This window comes from Ambystoma mexicanum, chromosome 1p (assembly GCF_040938575.1).
Source record: "Ambystoma mexicanum isolate Mex_15411 chromosome 1p, UKY_AmexF1_1, whole genome shotgun sequence".
In the NCBI taxonomy this organism is placed as follows: domain Eukaryota; kingdom Metazoa; phylum Chordata; class Amphibia; order Caudata; family Ambystomatidae; genus Ambystoma; species Ambystoma mexicanum.
The window spans coordinates 185650782-185672682 of record NC_090921.1 but is presented as its reverse complement, the minus strand read 5'-3'; the positions used below and the strand labels follow the sequence as shown (position 1 = coordinate 185672682).

Below are 21901 nucleotides of genomic sequence, written 5' to 3'. Positions count from 1 at the left end.
GCACCTCCTGACTAAGCTCTTCATTCGAGGAGAACTAGAATGGTGCAACAGGTCACCACCGTGAGCATTGACATTTGGTGTGAAGGTGGGACATTGCACAAAGCATTAGAGGCATTTTATATGGCCCAAAATGGTTGTGAAGAACTGAGTCAAATGGCTTAGCTCACAGCTTATTTATACTTCCACTTGCAGTTAGTCGAAGAACAAGTGCAAAAGAGTGAGGCTGGGGTGATGAATCAGACTGAGGCCTGGAAACAGGCTCAGAAAGAACTGACACAGTTTGAAGATAAAGTGCATCAGAGCGAAGGTTTTGAGTTACAACAAGAAAGACTCATTGAGCAACTACATGATAAGCTGAAAACACAACAGCAAGCCGGCGCAAAGAGAGAGATAGAGTTTGCTGCATTGCATAATGTATACACTCAGGGTATAGTCACTGTAATCGCCTGCACTGGCAATTGAATGGCCAGACTGGTCATATCACAGGGTTGTTAGATGACATTATGGACCTCAAACAGCAAATTAGGGAATTGGAAAGGTAAAATAGTCAGTCCATCATTAAAGAGATGGACTCATAAAAGGAGTTTGATGAAATGCGGCAGAATGCAAACATTCTGAAACAATGCAATTTACAATTGGTCAAAGACCAGGATGCATTCAGGTTGAACATGGATGCAGAGAAGCAACAGTCAGATCCTCAGAAACTGACCAGAATTAGAGAAGAAAGGAATGAGCTAGTAGAGCATTTGAGACAAATAGAAGTCAAACTATTAGAGGCAGCAAATTCTGGGGGTTGAGAAGAGATTATTCTCCTGAAGGAAAAGCGCCTTAAATATGCACACAGCATACAAGGCTTACAGAGGGAGAATGAATCACTTCAGCATGAGGTGCAGTAAGCAAAAGATTGGTTGTCAGCTCAGAGCAGGGTGCTTGATACTAATCAGGCCTTAGTGTCAGAATTAAAAAGCTAGCTCTCTCTCTGACTACCAACAGGAAGTAAGGAAAGAAAGACACAGGTGTGAGAGTCACACCAAGGAAATTGAACATTATAAAGAGGCCATGAGGCCCCTCCCAGTAGGGGCCTCATGCCAGTCATTTACAACTTCCCATGTACAAATGGGAACCAACCTCATGCCTGCCACATATCAAGAACATGGTGATATGTGGCATTTAGACTCACCCAGGCCTAGTCCAACTGATCCAGAAGGCCAGTCCCTGTCTGATATTGATGTATATTCATCTCTACCACATGGAAGGGAAGGTGGTAGGACCAGTGTGTCCTGGCAGGTCAAAAGGAATCCTGTGAGTTAGACTTGCAGAAGATGAGGATACAAAGAGACTACCTGGCCCACTTCGCTGGAGGAGAAAACCATACATGCAACCCAGGAAGAGCATATAAAAAACCTCCATCCATTCAGGGGTATGGGGGGGGTTTCCCCAGACTACCCGAAAGGAGGGAAGAAGAGATTGAGTATAATCCTGGGCCGGAAAGTAACTACTGCGAAAGTGACCCTGAGAGCTCACTGCAATCCAGTCGATAAGAGTCAAGATCCTGCGACTCTGGGATATATTCCCGATCTCATAGAACTAGGAAGCACAGGACAGGGAATGGAGTAAACAGAGTAACTCTGAGTCAGAAAATGAATGGGCTCAGGTGCAGAGGAAGAAAAAGACAGGGAAACAGAGCAAGGGTTTTGTGAAAGACCCAATAAGACAAATCAAGACCATAAAGAGATTCCCGATCCCATACCATAAGAATGGCAAGTATTCGGTATGGGAGCACTTGGAACATAGTAAGCAGATGATGGCATCATTCCAGATCAGAAATTATGTGAATTTGCATAGCATTTGTTAAATGGACTTTGGGCAGTAACATTCTCAACTGATTCGCAATCAATTTGGATCTAATTATTGTTAAAGCCTGGTCACGACTTAGAGGTAACCTCATGGGCTTTGACAACACCGTAAAACCATTCTGGTCATCTCAATTGCTGCCTTATGCGGGCAGGTGGGAGAAGTGGTTACTATCCCAGGCTAGGTGCGACAATTTACTATTCCCCTCAAATTAAACGAGGACAGAAGCTCAAACATCAGGACGCCTATATACATTTTAATTCCCATCTGCTACAACAAGGTTTGTACTTTTGTTGTTACTTTTGTTAAAACAAGTTTCATGCCCGAAGTTTGCAACATTTCTGGGCATTCCCTCAAGGGAATCGTTTTGAAAGAATGTCTTCAAAAAATGTCTTTCCGGGCACTTCCTCATTGCCAGTGGGCTCCTTTTTTTTCTGAGAAACTGCCCCTCCTGTTTATCTTAGACAGGTCTGCCGTTTCCACAACACCATATTGACACACCACACTAATATGGCCGCCATGCGCGTGGTCCTTCTTTAGTGTTTATAATGTCTTCTGCCATCATGGCCGGCAGGTAGTAGATCATGTGACTATGCGCTAAAGGATGCAAAATCATATCTGAGACGCCGTTCTGTTGAACTGACGTCGGCTGTGGGATGAATCTTTAGGGGTTACCTCTAACTCATCTGGGGGTAAGCGATATTTAAGACACCACCGGTATTGCGGTTCTGTCGCGCTACTTTCGAGCTTCCTCGTATTTTGAGCCGCTCGATTTTTTCAGGACAATGTATGTAATGTCTAATCATACGCCTGCATCCCCCTTTTCCCTGTGCTCTGGGCGTTTTCCACACTCTGTACTATACCTTGGACCATACACACGCACCCTGTGAGGTCCACTCCTACACTAACATGACCTCCCTCAGATGCAATGCAGTTCTATGAAAATTATTGCCCTGGGAGCAGTTCCTTATAGACTGCACCACTGAGGTTTTTTCAGAAACAAATAGCAACCTAGTTAGATATTGGTTGATAGGATGGGGACACATAACTGGGTCGATGTGTACCTCAGGCCAAACACCTCATGAGTTGACCTAGCTAATGATTTAGCTAGTTTTTAATGATCTCTGTTGAATTGTTTGTTGATGTAAACGTGGTAATCCTTTCTGAGTTCCATCTTATCCCACCTGAAATCTTATAGATGATACTTTCTCTGTAGGTTTGCCAGAAATGTGCGATCGCTTTGGATTCGGGACACTGTAAATAACTATACATGTTTGAATCCAGGACCCTGATATATGGAGTTGTTTCATCTTTGATGGGTAAGATTAGACATTATGACTCTTTATCTTTCCAAGGTAACCTGCAGGATATGTCTCCTAACGGCACTCTCCCCTCTTTTATCTCCCTCCCATACCCCGCTCTTTTCACAATATAGGGGCGACCTCCAATTTGAATATTAGAGATTCATCATCACAAGAAGAAATTAGACTGCACACTAATCGGTGCTGGTCCATAGCCCTGAAGAAAGTGGTTTTAATTACCCTAATACCACTGAAACCCGGTCGGCTTCTATGTGAGCTGATTAGACAAATACGGATCAGAGAGATCCCCAGAACAGGCCACACCCTGATCCCAACACTAAGAGGGATTGCGTATTCAACAACCTTAGGAACGAAACTTATTACAAAAAATACATCTCCGAACCCAAAGAAATAGTAGTTTTCTCTGACTATTCTTGGTCCAACACTCCAAACACAATGTTTTGTTTTTAACATAAATCTTTTGTGAAGTGAACTCATGAGTTCTTCCTCTCGCCTTATATAATCTCCTGTCCAGCTGAGAGACATTAGATCAACACCTCTATTTTAATTGGTTGCATTCCAAAAAACGAAATAAAAATGTAATGTTTATTTGGGAAACAACACACAAAAAAAACAGAAAGTGTAGAACCTTGAAGGATAAAGTAAACAGGAACCCAACACCGTGGATCAATTCCAAAAAAGAAGCAACATTTGAATATAATTGACTGAAATCAAAGTGTGATACGACGATAGGGAAGATTTGGGTTTCAGATCCCCCAACTAGGTTTTAGATTTGTGGATACCTTGTATTTAAATTTGACACTTCTAGTAGACCTAGATGGTGGATAACAGCGACCCTCGAAGTATAACTTTGGGCGCAGACACCTTTATTGGAATGGCGGTTGATGCTCAACATTATTCTATTGATTTAGGTAATGAAATCATGGGACCAATCCCAAACTACTGTTCCACCATCAGCGACGATATTCCTCCAGAAAAGATTTTAACTAGGCATGGGATACTCTTCCTGCCCCTACGTGGTGGAACAGGTGACCTGTGACATCATGAGGGAGGAGGTAGTGTTCAGAGTCAAGGTCCACTACTTTGAATCCCTGGAACCTACTGGCCAGGTCAACACCACCAAAAGAGATCTCTCAAACCCAACTGGAGGATACAGCTGAAATTGCCCATTCCGAGGTCTTTCCAGGTTTCATGCAGATAGTCGAGGAAAGGATCAATCTTGCTGCTGCCTGTGAGACCAAGGAGCAAAGACAAAAGCTGAATAAGGTCTTCCTGTAATTCCAAGATATCTTTTCAGTGGATAATATGACTGTGGATGCACAACCATTCATTCAGCCACGGACCCCAAGATGACTCCAGTATTGGTTCAACAATACCAGTTACCTCTCACGTCCATGGAATCACCCACAGAGATTATAAAGAACTTAGCATCCTGTGGGATAAATTGCCCGATCCACAGTACCTGCAACAATCTGGTACTCGGCATACTCAAACCAAATGGCCAATGGAGACAATGTGCAGACCTTAGGGAGTTGACCAAACGGGTCCACATGTCTAGATGGCCACTTCCCTACATCGATCAGATACTGGCCGAGATCCAAGGGTCAAAGGTGTATACCGCCATTGACCGGACCAATGGTTACTGGACGTCCCCGTGAGTAGGGAAGACCAGTTCAAGCTTGCCTTTATCTTCGGGGCAGCAATAGACTTGGACCCACACTCCCTTTGGATACATAAACTCCAGCAATGAATTTAACATCTTCCTACATAAGGCCATGCCCGATTCGGGTAAAAGGGGAAACCTGGCCTGTGTAGATGATGTCTTAATCAAGAGCTCGACTGAGGAGGAACACATAGCAGAAATACGCTATGTTCTGACCCAGCTGCAGAAAGCCGGAGCAACACTGTCCTTTCAGAAGCCACAGTGGTGTAAGACCCACGTGAACTTCTTAGGGCACAAAATCACCCCTGAGGGTCTCAGTCCCCAGGCGAAAAAGGTGGATGCATTATTGAAATTGAAAGTCCCTAGTCTGCGAGAAATAAGAAGCCTTCTTGGACTCACTAATTATAGCATGAATGTTCATTGAAAACTACACAGAGGTCACGCGACCCTTGGTCCATTTATTAAAAGCCAGGGTCAAGTGGGAGTGGGGTCCAGAAGAATCCAAGGCAGTAAAACAACTAAAGAGAAACCCTTCCCAAGCTCCTTGTTTGGCTTACCCCATCAAGAACAAGGAGTTCCTCTTTGAGACAGAGTTCTCAGATACTTGCTTAACAGCGGTATTGTACCAAAAGCACAACAAGGTCCACAAAGTAATATTGTATGTGAGCAAGAACATGTCCTCTGTGGAAGAAAAATTCACTGATTGCGAAAAGGCACTCCTGGCAATGGTCTGAGCAGTAAATAATTACTGCCTGTTTATCCATGGAGAGCACATCATTGTGGAAACTCCTCACCAACCCTTGTAATACTTACAAAGTGACCAAATCCGAACAGGGAATGTAAGTCATTCCAGAATTACTTCCTGGATTCTGTCCATGCAAGGCTTTTCTGTGGAGGGCAGATATGGCCAAAACAAGAAGAGTCCTCTAGCATAAGGATTGGTTGACTTGCATGACTGAAGAAAACTGTCTCAAGGAGGAAAGCCTAAGGACTAATGGCAATATGGAGCCATACCTTACTTACCCGCACAACGTCTATGAGGAAGACACGTGTCAGGGGATACCCACAGTTTATGTGGCTGGGTGCTTCTACCATGTTGAAAATTACAGTGAAAAAGAACTAGTGGCTAGCATTGGGAATGCCTAGGTAAATGATGCCCCGAAACCTTCTGCTGGGTACAAAATAAGTCCCCGAAGTAGTCAGGTGGTAGAGTTGATGGTGGTACATCAAGACATCCTCACTGCAGCACACCACCAACTAAAACAACGGGTCATAATCACTGACTCTGATTATGTCAGGAATGGGTTTCAGAAACCCCTGATTAACTGAGGAAATCGAGGCATGCTGTGTGCAAACAATCAACCGTTCAAGCATGGGAAATTAATTCAATCAATTGATGGTCTGGTAACCTCTAATGAGATGGCCATCTCTTGGAAAAATATCAGAGGTAACTCCAAAATAGAGGGATCGGACAAGACTGGGAATGACTTTGATGACCAGTTGGCAAAAACTGGAGCCATTCACAGGGATTTCATAGAAAACGAATCCCTGTTGCGGGAAATCCAGGTCACTGCTGTCACCAGGTGCAAAACCCATGACAGTAATTAACTTTCAAATGCCCAGTGGAGTAAAGAAATCCCAGATGCAGATTTGATTACTGCACAAAAAGAGGACCTGATTATTGCGACATTTTATCAACATATTGAAGACCCCATGAATTTTCCTCTGACAGAATCCGATTATATTGGCAAGGAGGATCTCTGGGTGTTGATGAAGTTTTCCAAAATGTTCCAAATCCAAGACAGTTTGTTGTTACGGGGATCCCTATCTGGATGTGACCAGTGGGTTGTACCTAACGCATTCAGAAGCCTGATTTTGAGTCACGCCCATGACACGACCGCTGCCGGTCATACAGGGTTTCGTACGACATTAGAAATCTTGCGCAAGGTTGCATACTGGCCACACATGGGCCAGGACCTCGACATCTACTTAAAGGGGTGTCTTGTGTGTGCACAGTTTCAGCCAAGTTCTCTCACATACAGAGCTCCCCTACAGAAAAAGGGAATGACACTGCCTTGACCAGATTTGCAAGTCGATTTCATCGGGACAGTGATTCGCTCCTCTAGAGGAAACAAATACATGTTGACAGTAACATATTTGTTTACCAAGTGGGTAGAATGTCTTCCGGCCTGAATTGTAAGGCGGAGACAGCTGCCGCACTAATGATCAACCACCTCTTCTGTTGTTTCGGCCTTTCCCAAAGGATTGAGTTGGACCGAAGAAGTCATTTTAAAAAGCGAGATGATGACCAAGATGTGGGAGATGAGATTCTAGGGGTAAAAAGAAAACTCCACATTGCTTACCGCCTAGCCTCGAGTGGGGGAGTTAAGAGGTACAATAAGACAATTGTGGGCATCTTGAAGAAGTTCTTTGCGGACTCTGGACATCTGATGATTGGGACATCAGATTACCAATTGTTGTCATGGCCATTAGGTCCACTTCGTCTTCTGCAACAAAAATGGCTCCATTTGAGCTCATGACTGGATGAAGGATGGTGCTACCTCAGCATCTGCTCTACAGAACTCAAGAGCAAACTCTGATAAATGTGTCCACTACCATGAGTACAATGAATATTTAAGAAAACACCTTCAGCATGCTTTTGCTTATGTTCAGCGTAATTTAGAAAAGTCGGCATAAGGAATGAAAACCTATTATGACTTAAAAACTACCAAGAAGTAGTAAGGAGTAGGAGACAGTTTCTACTTGTAAAATTTCCAAAGGAACCAGACTAAGGAGCGGTGCCTTAGAAATAATCGATACAATGTCCTCGGTTGCCTATAAGATCTGCATCCATAAAGGAGAACATATGGAAGAGAAATGGGTCCACTATCAATACAATCAGTTGAAGGGTGTCACCCTAGACAGGCTTTACGACCAATTGAAGAGCCCAGTGAGGGTGGAGCCCAGGAACCATCTAAAGAATTAAAGGAAAGGATGGAAATCCGGATGAAGAATATGATATATATATATATAGGGAGTAAAGTTATTTATACTCATAAAGAATGTATAAAAATCAGGATGAGGAAAAATGTGTGTAGAAAAGTTCATGTAAGGGAAATAAATGTCAATGTGTGATGTGATGTTGTTTAGATTTTAAAATTGTATGCCTATTTACCGGGGAAAGAGGTACTGTATGAATATACTTAACCTCTCTTTTACCTTCTACAGACTCAATAACTCTTTACCATGACAGCCTGGGGGTAGGAGATTTCAAAAGGGAGGGTTTCCAGGACTAAACCCTTTTATTTTTTTTGCAGGACTCTCCATCCACTCCACCCCTACCTACTCATCCTTCTGCTACTCCCTGAAAGCCCATCTTCTTCACCCCCCTTGCATCCCTTCCCTACCCCTCTCCCCTTCTAACCCTTGCCCTCCCTCCTTCCCCCCATCTTCTCCCCTTCCCCACTGGTAAATTGGTAACTAATACCACTTGGCGGCATTGAGGACACCAGATCACTCCCCTTCTCCTTCCCCTCCCCCTCCCTCCCTCTCCCCGACCTCAAATCAGATACATAACTCCCTTCACCTACCCCCTCCTCTACCTTCCCCCCCACTCTCTCCCCCTCCTTGTAAATTGTTCTACATATTGTTCTAATGACCTGTTCCATGTTTGTAAATATGCTTCTCTCACTTTTTTACTTGTTGTTATACTGTAAAGCGCTTTGGCTTAAAGCGCTATATAAATTCAATAGACATGAACATAACATAAACATAAACCCCAAAATACAAAAAGAGTGGAGTGCAGACAAGAGCGCCCCTCCCTCAGGATGGGTAAAAAATCGGACATGCTCCAATGAGGAAATTCATGGAACTAACAAGCAAAAAGAAAACAAAACCCCCACTCTCCCTTGCTCTTTTCTACAGGTCACCCGAGTCAAAGACCCGGGGGGGTGAGGGGGACTTGTGGGGTGAAAATACAGCTTCAGAGTGACAGAGATTGGGAGGTCATGCAAAGCCCTATTATCAGAATGAAGCTGGGTGATGTTGATACCTATCAGAAGATGCAGGCCAGTTCAAAACTTTGACTTCCGACATAAGGCCTAGAGAAGGAACAAAAATCGGCCTCCCTCAACTTTGTCAAAATGGAAAGGTACTCAGCTGAAGGAGAGCGTGCCTCGGAACTCTAATATGGCTACCTGTGTCAAATGGAGTCCAAAAAGACATCTGGTGCTGCAGATGGTGGCTTTGTGTACACTGGGAAATGGCACCTTTTGACAGATTCAAACCTACAGCAGTACACATGGGAAAAGATACATTCAAATGCTGTGCATTTGAAAAATACAAACAATGATTTGTGCCTTACATTTAAAATGTGAAGCCAAGTGACATATTCCAGAGAAAGGCACTTACTTTCCACAAATAAACTGACATTTAAACAGAAAGGCCTACTTGTTGGAGAAGTAAACAACAGTTTCCTATATTAACTGTGGCCTATGGGTGAATAATACCAAAAGTGAACTTATATCTGTTTAAATATTGTATTGTAGTTATACACAACAGGACAGGATGTGATACAAAATGTCATGTTGAACACATCTTTTCAATTATTTAAAATGGTATTCTGTTAGAATTATTATTATGTAGCTTGTTTTCCCCCACTTAACTGAAAGGTCTGTGCCTCTAAAACTTTGACCTCAAAACCTGTGGGCTGGGCCCACCAGAAAAAGCATGCCTGGTTTTCACTTTAAAATGCATATAAATATAAAGAATTGGACCAGAATTGTGGAGGGTATACATAAAACGGCCAGCAAAAATGACCTTCATGGTCAGGGCTCCCCCATTAAATGGGCATTAGCTTTGAACAGAGACCTTTGAAGACACTTAATGGCAGGGTGGAATAACAAGAGCCAAGCAGATGTTCAGGTCTCATGTGACCGGGGAGAAATGAAACTCAGGAGGGATTTATGGGAATAATAAACTACGACCTACCATATGTATGCATTGCTGATGATTAACATTGGACTCCTTTCTCCTTAATAACACGAGAACCGTGCGTCGCAGTGAGCACATCAAGGACTCATATTAAAGATAATGGAATGCCTGTTAGTTCTTTGTATCTCTTAATTGCCTGTGGTGTATAGAATTTGAGTTAGGAAGAAAACTGTGATCTTAACCTACTCATAATTCAGAGGAATCTTAAAGTTTGTGGACTGATAGAATGCAAAATTAATGGTTGAATAGCGACGTGGCATATTTTTCACTACTTTAGCTCAGGAGTAAATTGCGAAAAACCATAGCTCTTCCCAGGAAGGGCATGCCAAAGTGAAATTAGTATTTCCCGTTTTGCCATAAAATGTAGATTTTAAAAATATATATGTTTATGCAGTTATCTGGAAAAAGAAGGTAAATGCCATATTGTAAGATTTTTAGGCGAAAACCGAAGGTAAATATCTGTCATTTTGAAATAATGCATCTCCCTCCTCCCCCATTATCCATAATACAGATCTCTAAACTCCTTGCCCTATCAGGTGGCAGCAGGCGGATTAGTGGGAGGGGGAGAAAGAGACATATCCAATCCGCAGCATGGGAATATTCATAATATGTAAGTGTCATCAGCGCTATATAATATCAGTTTTCAATGTAAAAGGGACAGAGAGAGAGAGAGAGAGAGTGAGAGCCTGGAAGCTGGGAGCCCTATATGAAAGAGAGCCCTAAAATCTGGCTGGGGAACCTTGCTGTGAATAGAGACCAGAGGTGTGAGCTGTCTACCTATTCCTGAAAGAGGGTCTAAAATCTGGCTGGCCTCTTCAGCTAAGAACAGAGATCTCCCATGTAAGTAGATATATCCCAAAGCTATCAATTGTGTGAGGAGCAACCTGCTTTAATCCCTTTCCATTAGTGGGTGCGGGGCAACACTGGGTAGACCCTGAGCATATTTGACTAAAAAGATAACTCAATTAATTCCTCATAGAAAAGACCCCTATCTGTTTAAATTGAATTGGGTTGGGAACTACCTGCCTTAATCCAGTCCATGTAATTGTGGGTAAAGGGGAGGGCAAACTGTGTAGATCCTTACCACTTTTAATTAAAGTTAATTCAATTAATTCCCATATAGAAAAGACCACGGGATGAGTTTTGTTAGAATTCGAAACTAACAAATTTCATACCCAGTGTGTTATAGCCACCATAGCCAATAAAGTACTTGGGTGACTCTGTCAGGATTAGTCAGGCGAGTACAAAGGCAGCGAATATGGCAAGGGAAATGTGCACCCAGGAACTACGACTCAGGTATGCTAGAACCCAGGAGTGCAAATAGAGTGTGACATCAAAACCAATATATGAAAAGGGATGTGGGGTAAGCACCTGACCGCGAGGAAAGTCGGCAAGCGCCTTACCCCCAATTGCTGTTACAGGTACTGACAGCGCTAAACCCACGTGGAGGGCAAGCAATGACAGGATCTGTGTACTAACACTCTTGATGGTATTACATAAGGGAACTTAAGAACTGTACTCACAAGGACGAGATAAACCTCTTGAATGTCAGCTAGCCCACGAATCCTGTTGAAGAAACTGGGACCCCGAAAGGCTAGAACAGCAATGGAAGGAAAACTAAATACCTAAATGGGAATAGTGTTTGCAAAATAGTGAGGAAAACATAAGCATTCACACAGGAGCTAGCTACTACCGCACACCACACCTAATAATCAAAGGGAAAATAAATGCAGAAGTGCAGTGGAAAACATGGAATGGATCCTCTAGGAAGTAAGGATCAGGAGCAGGGAAAAAACGAAATAACCTATGCAAACTTCTTCCTACCCCTCCAAGGAAAAGACAGGAAACTAAACTAAGAGGAAGGCTAAGGCAAATGGGTAACAGCAGCAAAGGACAGAGTCAAAGAAATATAGAACACAGACAAACTGGGCTGCATCTAAAAGGGGAAAGCACTGAAAATTGCTGCCTGCAACAGAGGAAGACAAAAAGGGAAATCAAGGGAGCAGAAATCAATTAGCGCATGAATCCGAAATTCAGGGCGGAGGAAACAAGAAAACAGGAACAAGGAAGTAGGTACAAAGGCTAGGAACCAGGAACCAGGGACTAGTCAAAAACAGGAACACTGCAATCGATGACCAGCGCTGGACTGAAGTAAGACTGAGGCTTTTAAAGCTGCTTAACGAGCACACGCCTCGGGTGTGCTGATTGCTGCACCTGCCGCCACAGCTGTTACCTATCCTCCACCCAACCTTGTGTTGCAAGGGTGGAGGTGGAGCAGTGGGCCAGGCATTCTGGGAAGCATAGTCATTTGGTTAAAGAAGCATGCTGGCTGCCAAAAACCTGGAATGGATCCGGAAGGGAAGTAGCTGGGAAAATAGGGATTTAGCGCTCCCAAATCATCACAGCACTGTAGCATAAGGTTCGGAGGAAAGGTCCAGTAGGGAATAAACCCCAAATCATGCCCCCAAGTGGTGGGAACGGGAGCGAAGGGAGCGAGTCGTGACAGACTCTACCTTTCTGAAACCCCAGACTTGCTTATAGAAGTCGGGTGTCCATAATCCCAAAATAAGTAACCCTAAAACTCTGCCATTCACATTAATGTAGAGTGTAAAAAAACGAAATTTCCCATTTAGTCTTTCGCATCCCAAATCAGAATACCAAAGCCATGCATTTTATTGAAATAAAAGCCCAAAACGATTTTTCCATTGAGTTCCTTTCCCAAACCTTGCCTTTCAAATAAAAAACCCAAAACGATTTTCCCATTGAGTACCTTTCCCAAAACCTGCCTTGCAAACAAAAAACCCCAAACTATTTTCCCATTGTGTTTATTTCCCAAACCCTGCATTTCTAATAAAAAGCCAAAAAGATGTTCCTACTGTAGGCCCACTCTCTGTACCTTGCCTTCCAACTAAGGGGTCATATATAACTGATACCTGGGGCTGGGGGCTGCTGGGAGAGAAGAGCATTGTGATAACCCAAGCAATCACTGGGTTTTGTTTAAAATGTCCTCCTTGTTAATGTGCAAATAAATCCTACGTATGTTTTGATTTCGAGTCTTCAAATTCAATTCGATGCCCCTCGAGGGTGATGTCATCGAAGGTATATATAGCACGCGCAGCACCCGTTGGCTTCAGTCTGTTTTTTCAGTAGAAACTACCCACATAACGACGGGTTTGACCGTACTAAGCTTTGAAGGAGCGAAAGCTGTAACAGCATGGGAAATTCTACTGTGGGGTAGGATGGGAGGGCGATGAGGAATACATCGAAAGAACGTTAGCACGGGTAAGTAACTTGTTCTTCGAATGTGTCCTCCCACGTATTACTCATCTTTGATAGAGACCAAAATATAGACACTGGATAATTTCCTAATTTGGATTAACAGACAAACGTAGGAAGTCAAGTTCACAATAACAAACAGTAACACAGAGATTAACTTTTTGGATCTCGCAATTAAACCCTTAAACGTGTTTCTTACATGTACACTGTTCACCTAAGAAACAGATAGAAATACAACCCTTCACTACAGAAGCAACCATCTGAAAAATCTGCGGGACAATCTCATATACGGACAATTTCTACGACTCCGTAGGAATTGTACTGAGTTGGATCAATATCAAAAACATGCTACTACTTTACAAGAAAAACTACGTACAAGAGGGTACCCCAAAAAACTTCTCAGCCACACAAGAAAGAGGGCCAGATATACACAGTGGGAATCCCTACTGACACCCATGACCCCGAACACTGAGAATGAAAACATCCTCACATGTGTATCTACATTTGGACCAACAGCTACTAAACTGAAAGGATTGATTAAAACATTCTGGCCACTGGTCCAACTGAGTCTACCAGAGGAGAAACTACCAAGAATGGCAATAAAACGCTCCAAGAACCTGAAGGATATGCTCACTAACGCAAGAATGAGTAAAAAGAATACTAGGTCTACAACCTGGAATATGAGAGAGATTAGGGGTCACCATCCCTGTGGGACATGCACTTGCTGTAGATTCACCAAAATAAATTACCTCTTTTCTGATTGAGGATAGAGTTTGACATTTAAGGCATTTCTCAAACTATGAAACTTCCAATGTGATCTATGTTATAGAAAGCCCCTGTATCCTGAGATACGTGGGCCAAACAAAAAGACAGATCCACAAAAGAATAGGAGAGCACAGATCTAGAATCAGGTGTAGAACTCACACCGCCCACATAGTTACACACTTTGCGGAATTCCAACATGGCCCTGATGCTCTACTTTGGTGGGTGGTGGACATTGTGCCCTCTACCTCAATCACCACTAGTGCCCAAAACCATAAGGAGGCATGGTGGGTGTTTAAGCTCAACTCCATAACAAATGGTCTAAATGAGGCGGAACCCTGTGGACCGTATGGGTAATTTCACCTCTCGTATCCCGCTAGTCAAGCCCCCCTCCTACCCACAATGCCAGGTTAATTATGAACTACTTTAAACCAATGGTACCCTTTTAGGCAGGTACCATGTTTTCAGCAAAGAACATGTATTAGACTACCATGTATCCTCAAGTTCCCTACGTGATATGATTCCAGCTGTTTGCAAACAAGCCAACTTGTGGCTTTATTATTATAATTACATATCCAAGTGTACCGTAGGTACACTGCACCTTAAGTGCGCTAACCAAACCCAGCCCGACTTTCTAACGGGATTCAGGAGAAATGGCCATCGGAATAGTCAGAACCGCATCAGATGGCATTCACTACCCTCATCGTCATGACGACGAGATGCGGGCACAGAGCGCATGTGCGAAACAGAAACACTACCTGCTCCGACGCATGCGCACTGGCCCGGACTTACACAGCTCAATGACAAGAAGCTGTGCTTCTTCTCCCCCGTGTCGTGCCAAGTCGCCCATACCTGACTCCACTCTGACGGGGTCAGCGGATCGCCCGACTAGGTAAGCCCCAAACCTGGCCACTATTCTGTTCTTTGAGTGTAGCTTTGCCCCATCCAATCACTCATAAACATACGGGTCTCCTTTTAGAACTCTGCACTTGTTGGCCTACAGAGGAGCAGCAGAAATCTTTGCAGAGGCGCCATTAATAACAACAGCGCCATCAGAGCCCTGCGCTCTCTCCCCCTAGATGCTAATGGGGGTGAAGCACCCTCCCCCACTACCGATCTCAATACACACTTCCTGAATCAGGCTTGAAGTACTACACAATAAGGTAATACTTCACTTGCTTGTACAATACTTTGCATGTATATTGTACAATGAGTTACCATGGCCATGCTAAGCCTTTCCTCTGCATGTCTCCCAACAGCGCACACACAGCGGAGAGAGTACCTTTAGGACTAAGCTCTGAAGCCATTAGAAATATACAGAGAGAGTACCTAGTGAAACACATTGAAGGTCAGTTCCCTATTACCCTGTACGTTGAAATGTTACTCCTAGGTGTTGTTAGATTCAAATTCTTTTCCCTTCTTTTAATGTCATGTATATACAAACTTTTTAATGCAAATACACACATAGCACTACTAATGTTCGTTTTTTTATATGTTCCTCCTTTAGGGAGACCTATCCCAGTTCTCAGCAGAAGACTCACCAACTCATATGCCAAAACGTCCAGGGACCCGACACTTCTTGTGTATGGACTGTCCCCTGTATTTGAACTGTTGATTTAGATCGAGACGTAAACCTTTTATTAGGCCACCATTTTGTGTCCAGCGTTGCAACTATAGCTGTATAGATTGCCTAAATGTGACTCTCATTGGACTGTGTATAATTTCTACATTCACAAGTCACTGGAGGTGAAGGTGTAACAAAAGTATCACTACACACTACCGAGTTCATGGATCTTACTGACAAGATACTTGTTTGTAAAATTATGATAATGAAATGCAGTAATTATCGAGAGAGACAATAAGGAAAAAAAGACAAAAGAAAAATAACAGCCATTTAATAAATGCTGATTGGATTTTAATGAATAATTGTGTTTTTGCTCCTGAATTTTGAACGTGTGTATAGTAGACCACATAGCCACCTCACAAATGTTTTTGATCAGGACACCCCCTTGCAGAGCTGTAGAGGTAGCCATGCCCCTGGTGGAATGGGCCCTTAAGCCTTCTGGAGGATCTTTGCCTGCCAGCCTGTAGCATTCTGAAATTGCCAGAATGATCCATCTGGAGATGGTCTGCTTTTTCACAGCCTGCCCCAGTTTGTGACCTGTATAGCCTATAAAACTGAAAGTCCATTAAGAAATACATGTCAGTAAATTAATGCCAGTAATTTGCATTAGTGATTTTTGCGTTGTGCCACGGTTGGTGGCTGGTGCTCTTGTGTTGTGTGTTATTCAGTGAAGAAATTTAAATAAATATACACTGTTATTTCTATACACCGGCCTGGTTTCCAACTTATTGGTAATACAGAGGGTATCTGCTGAATGGTGTTATATAGGTTGGAGGCCTAACCAAATTTGAATCTGCGAAGCGCTTTGTTGTGCGACACCTTGATTGGAGGGAAAGGAATTCTGAGTTGAGAGTGACCGCCCAATAGACCGTGACAGCAGACAGTGTGGGTTGATTTATGTAACCACATAAACTACTGGCTACATATACTGAATGATCCATCTCCTAATCCAAAACACTGTCACTCCACTCCTGGCCATAAATGGTAGTGTGTTAGATGGTTGCTTTGAGTTCAAATCCTATCAAGACGAGGAGATTCAACCTTGAATGTTTACCAATTAAATGTGTGTTAGATGAAATTAAAAAGATAATTTCCCTGCACACAGAGGTAAAAAGGTGAGCCAAAGAGGGGGTAGGAGAGAGGGGGTGGGAAGAGAGAGATAGAGACCCCTAGGGTGCAATGGGGTAATGTATAGAACACTGTATGTCTGGACACTCTGGTTATGATGCTCTGACTGGGGTGTCTATCTGAGGTGGTCTAGCTGATACACTCTACCTGAGATGCTGTCTGCTGTGATCTCTAAACTGACGCTCTCTGCTCTGAGCTTTTGTGGATTGTGTCTCCTTTGGGTCTCTGCTCGAACACTCTCTGGTGTGTGTTCTCTGAGTCTCTCTTGTCTTTGACGGTCTGGATACGTTCTCTTGGTCCACAGCTCTGTTAGTCTCTGGCCCTCTATGTTCGGATGTACCTGCACCGAGACTCCCTGTTTTGAACCCCCCCCCCCACCCCCAAACTCTCTCTCTTTGCTCTGTGGTTCTGCTCTAAAGCACACTGCGTGGACAGCCCCTGGCGCTCTCTGCTGCCCTTTGAAGTTCTCTGCCCCGACGCCCATCCTGAGTCTCTCACGGACACCCTCAGATACATGCTGTCTGCTTTGACATTCTCTGCAGGGGTGCACCTAGGCTAGCATTTCGTGGGAGGGGGCAGGGGTGGCTATCCTTTCAAATGTTGGGAGAAGGGCATACTTCAGAGACTATGGGAGGGACACACAATATTGCTTGGAGGTATCTAACTTCTTTACACATTCTAATGAGAATACTCCAGTGAAGCGTCAATGTTACAAGCAGTTAACTCTCTCCTTTGCGTCTGAAGCCACACACTTAAGGACTGATGTGTGAATGAGCTTGCCCCCCCCACCCTCCCTCTTCCAATCACTCCCCTGACATGCAAGTACTAACCCCACATCACAATGTCAATTGCCAAACAATGTATGCATACGAATGCAAGTGCTAGCAATGAAAAGCTTTACATTAGTAATTACCACTCCGGGCGTTTGTTGACTGTGTATCCTTGTGGCCCTTTTTTATGTCCCGTTCTGCCGGCTATGGCTCTCTAGGTCAGCCAGGTCAAGTCAACATAGCCCAAAATGTAGAGACAGTGGAGGCAGGGAGGGGGGCTAACGCCCGATCTACCCAATGGTCGCTGCTCCACTGGTTCATAGGCACTCTCTATTCTGACGTTTCCAGACACACTATATTGTCGTTAGATGACGCTTTTTGCTCTGGTGCAGTCCGACATTCTATGGTCTGTGGCTTTAAGGCGCTCTTGAATCAGAAATGCACTCTCCTTGAGCTCTCTGTCATACTGCCTGCTGTCCTCAACACCTCTCGACTCAGACACATTCTGCCCTATAGCGTTTCTTACCTTGTATGTCCCAGGCTCGTCGTCGCCCAAGTTGACTATGGACGCCCCAACTGTCACTTCAGAACGGCGTGAAGTCACAGAGTCGGCTAAAAACAGAATGTCACAGGGGTAGCTCCCTGCACAAGCATGATCAGAATTGGATGATGTCACCCAGGCACATAATTGGTCAGAATAGATTGATGTTCAATATAGGCCTACCATTGGTCAGGTGTGTAATAATGTCACAGTGACAGCTACTGGAAGGTAATTGGTTAGAACGGTTTGTTATATAACGCAGGCTACTCTGGTCCTGATTTCTCATTCGTCATTTTGGAATGATGTCACAGTGGTAGCTTCTGGTACACTAGTGGCCAAAATACAATAACGTCACATACAGGCGCCCTCAGCAAGATTATTGATTGGAATGGAAAGATGTCACACAGGCAGCTTCTGGCGCCAAATTGTTCAGCAAGGAGTGACGTCACAGTGGCAGCCTACAGAAGCCAATCATTGGCCAGAATGAAATGAGGCCACACAATCAGTTCCTGCCATAACAGTCTCCAGAATGCTGTGGAGGGTTCTGGAAGACAAGCGGACCGGTGTGGCGGGCTCTTCTCTGGTGAATCTGATAGACGATTGTAAATGACTGCGAAGTCACAAGATGTAGACGCCCCGCTAGGTAGAGACTTAATGGCGCAGGGCAGCACCACTAGGGCGGGAGCCTGGCACACGGGCGCGACGCAGTCCTCTTCTGAACAAATACCTGGAGCACCAGGACCTGGAATTGACACGTAGCGGCCGCCTAACGAGGCCAATGGAAATCATGACTAGTTGCTTGCCGGCTTGGCCACAACGCCAAGGGCCGCCTTGCGCGGCCTGCTCTCTGCAGGAGACCCACAGCAAAAATACTTGCCAACGTTATGTGACCAAAAAGATGTAGGCTTTTTCAAGTTTAAAAAATAATTCGCATAAATATGACATCACAGGAAAACACAAAGCATACATTGTTGGCACCATTGAAGCGTTCTAAAATGCATAACCCATCAAACAGCACAACATGCAAAGATGTTCAAATGTAAAAAAATGTATAATTCTGAATGGTAAATTAACACCAAATCCAACCTCACAGAAGGTAATCACACAGAACTGGTAGGCAACATTTGCCATTGCTCTGTAGCAGCAGCCTGGACAATGCATATGTATTCCTGCAGTACAAGTTGAACAATGAATGACATGGAGACTGATACCCCCCCTCAGTCTGATAGGCAGATGCTGTGTGATGGTGTTACGCTCTGCCACTTGCCTTCACTGTTGGTTCACCTACGGGTTTTACCGGCAAGAGTGCAGGACAGCCACGTAGATGTCAGGTCACTGAATTGGTCTGAGCCCAATCAAAGTAATCACCTACCAGCCCACTGTACAGACTAATTAAAGAGTTGCATGCTTTGTCCTGCAGCCTGCCTTACAGTCACATAAATTACCTCCCCTGTAAAAAGCAGTAGGATCTGTCACCCAAATCTGTAGGTGGTAGGACTGCTTAAAAAGCAGTAGCCTACAGCCTAAATCTGTAGGGTTGGCAAGTATGCAGGGTCAGCGGTAGAGCAGGACTTTGTGGCCCCAGCCTAGGAGCGTGTTCTCAAAGACGTTTTTATGGGACGGCAAAAGGGGCACTTGCCCAGGGCCCCCACCTTGGAAGGGGGCCCGCAAAAGGCAGCCTGATCTGAAGTAGTACGATTCCATTGTTAACCAGTCTTAAATAGCACACGTCAGGATATTTTATGGGGTGCTGCTGAGGCTCTAAACCCATTGGAGGTCATTACGACCCAGGCGGTAAGTATCTGATATTACCGCCATGGCGTAATGAACGTTTACGCCGTGGATCGATGGCGGAAAGAGCGTCACATTCCGACCCATCGCGCACGAGCATTACGCCATGGCGGTAATGTAAATTACGGCATGGCGGAAACGGCCCCTACTGGCATCGTACGCCGCGCAAGGTGCACTACCACCACCCATCTTAGCGGCGACCGTAGTGAGCGGACACCATAGTTAGCAGTGACCGTAATTAGCGGTCACCGTAAATAAGCGGTACCGGAAGTAGCGTCATCGCGGCGGAACGGGAAACAGCACGGCGGCCATCTTGAAAAACACAATCCATTGCCATCCTCCCCAACCATACCAGATCCAACCCTGAGACCTGTCTCAACCCATCACCCACCCAATTACCTACATAAAAATGCCCAAAGTTGTGAAGAAGGCATGCGATCGGCAGCGCCAGGACCGATTTTCTTGGGAGGAACTGACCATGCTCGCTGAGACTTTTCAGGACAATGCTGCCGTAGTATTTTCTACGCAAATGACCAGGCCGGCAATAGCCAAAAAGAAGGCCATATGGCCCCTGGTGGCAGAGTGTGTCAGTGCGGTGGGGACCGTACCCCGCAACCCACAGCAGTGCAGGAAGTGGTGGGATGACTTGAGGCTCTGCGTCAGAAGCATCATCTCCGCTAATCGCAACCTGGGCCTGGCTACTGGGGGAGGATCTGACTCCCCAATCAAACTCCAACCATGGGAGGAAATATGTGCCAGCACAATAGGCATGGAAGGCATCGAAGGTGTAGGAGGGATGGAAAGAGGAGCGCCGACATCAGACGATGAAGGTAGGTGCCTCAAATCAAGACATGCTATAGTCACTGAAGTCCATTCATGTGTAGCACAATGTTGCCCTAGAGTGTAAATGCAATACATCAGCTGGACACTGCCCACAGCCACATGCGACCTCCACCCTGTATACATGTAGCATGCACACCCTAACTGCAGGCACCCACATACCTCCATCCTTATTCCACACAAAAAGGAGACAACCTGCATGCCCCTACCTCAAATGTGCCTCATCTAGTGACCAAAATCATGTCAATCATTGCCATTCCAATGTCCGCAGACCCATCAATAACGCTCTCCCTCCTTTGCTCCACCACAGGCTCAGAATCCAACCCAGAGGATGAGGACACCCCTGCCACAAAAAAAGCCAAGAGGGCCAAGACCACCGTGCACAGACCCTCCACCTCAGCTGCAGTGAGCCAGACCCCGCAGCAGGGAAAATCATCTGCCAGCACACAGGACGGGCCACCGACAGGCACCCCAGCAGGCCAGCAGCAGCAGCACCACACGTCCCCACATTGTCCACCACCGAATGCACCGCCTCTGCAGGCAGCAGCACCATAGGGGAAACAGCTGCCATTGCAGCATGCTCTGACTCCGATACAGAGGAGCCCGATGTTGGACGCCCCACTGACCTGCCTCATTCCCCCTGTTTGTCCCATACCAGCCCCCATGAGGATCCCACACAGGGGCACCCAGAGGAAGAGGACTGGCCATCCACCCCATGCCCCGCTGAAAGTCCACAGGAGGAGAGCAGCCCCTCCGTGACACCACCTGGAATGGGCATGGCCCAGCAGAGGCAACAGTCCCTTGAGGATGTCATTGCACGTCAGCAACAGCTGTCCACGCTCCTCAATGAGCATGCTGCGGAATGTGGGGGGGGCTAGGGCAGCCATAGAACAATCTACGGAGACCCTAAGGTCCGAAATTGAGCAGAGCACGGAGATCCTGAGGGCTGCAATGCAGTCCACCTCAAGGGACATTTGTGGGGAACTTGCCGCCGTGCGCTGTGTGCTCTCGGAGCTGTCCCACACCCTTCAGGACATGTATGCACGTGAGCAGCCAGGGACATCCTCCGCTGCCAGTTCTGCCCAAAGCAGCCCCGTCCGACGATCAGGACGGAACCTGCGCTCCACAGGCAGGGGTGCCCCGGGGTCCGGGAGAGGGGGCTTGCAATAGCAATAGCAAAATGCAATAGCGTGTGCCCACTGTTACAGGCATCTTTAGCCACTCACAGGGTGTGTGTTGGGTTGTTCAGGAGGGAGGGGGGAGGGGGTGTGTTGGGGTGTTCAGGGGGGAGAGACAGGGGGGAGGGGGTGGGTTGGGGTGCTCAGGGGGGAGGGGGGA

General features: G+C 45.4%; 1 pseudogene; it reads right to left on the bottom strand.

The window, feature by feature from the left end:
• Positions 1-17990, bottom strand: part of LOC138488596 (T-complex protein 1 subunit theta pseudogene) — a 106250-nt pseudogene extending 88260 nt beyond the window's left edge.
• Positions 17991-21901: the final 3911 nt, after the last annotated feature.